This window comes from Morus notabilis, unplaced genomic scaffold (assembly GCF_000414095.1).
Source record: "Morus notabilis unplaced genomic scaffold, ASM41409v2 Scaffold150, whole genome shotgun sequence".
Taxonomy (NCBI): domain Eukaryota; kingdom Viridiplantae; phylum Streptophyta; class Magnoliopsida; order Rosales; family Moraceae; genus Morus; species Morus notabilis.
The window spans coordinates 299,987-301,242 of record NW_010364058.1 but is presented as its reverse complement, the minus strand read 5'-3'; positions in this window follow the sequence as shown (position 1 = coordinate 301,242).

Sequence of the window (1,256 nt, the reverse complement as noted above, 5' to 3'; positions counted from 1 at the left end):
GTTTCAAACCCAAAACTTTCACAAAAGAAGTGGAAACAAAAGAGTGCGTAGCACCAGTGTCGAACAAAACTCGTGCGAAAGAGTGAGAGATAGGTATCATACCCTCAACGACTGGGTTTTCGGCATGAGCTCCAGAACTTCCCCCGGCCATGGTATGCATCTGCCTCGGTGCTTTCCCCTTTCCTCTCTCGTTGTTGTTAGGTCTCTCGTTTCTAGGCCTATACTGTTGCTGCGGTGGGGTAGACTGTACTGATACGGAAGCCTGTGGCAGGAAATAAGAGTAGTTTGCCAGACGAAAGATCAGTGCAAGAGGAATTGGCATCTGTGTAGGCAACTGGGGCTGATAGAAAGGCGTGAACTGTGGAAGTCTGTCTTGACTAGGAGCAATACCCCTTTGATTCTGCGGTGATTGCTGGGTTTGTTGGTTCACCTGTTGGCCCCTAAGAGGACAATTCCTTTTGATATGCCCTAGCTCCCCACAATGGTGGCACTTTAAGCTATAGGGTCCACTCTTCCTACTTCCTGAAGAGCCATTGCTACCACTAGGCACTCCCCCACTACCTTGCCCCTGATCATGGCTTTTTAGGTTACTCCTTTGGGGTCCTCCTGAAGTTCTTCCTGAAGCTTCTCAATTATGGAGGAAGGCGATGTGCTCTTGTTCAACAGAGATAGCTGCTGCAACCAGGTCACTATAGACTCGATGCCTTAAAGCTACCACTGATTTCCGGATCACACCCATAAGACCTTTCTTGAACTTTAGGCACTTCATGCGCTCCCATTCAATCAAGGAAGGAGCAAAATGAGATAGCTCATTGAACTTAGCTTCGTATTCCCTCATTGTCATATCCCCTAGCTGTAGGCCCATGAATTCCATGGCCTTTTCATCTCGATAACTTTGGGGAAATAATTGCTCATTAAAGAGCGCGTATTGTTCCCAAGTCATCCCCTCTACATCATGCATTCGCCGGATATGCTTCCACCACGCACCTGCAGGACCTTCAAACTTAAAAGTTGCGAACTCCACCCAATACTCATCTGGTACTCCCATGGTACTTATATGCTTAGACACCGATTCGAACCAATACTCAGCTTCCTGGGGCCCACCGCGCTAGTGAATGCGGGAATTGAGCTACGCCTGTACTCACGGAAGTAGTTCTATTTTTTGTCCTCTGCATAACGTTCATTTTGGGCTCTAGTAGCCATCCCCTGGAAGGCTGCGTACATGCCTTCCATGAATTGCTCATTCGGCATCGCTG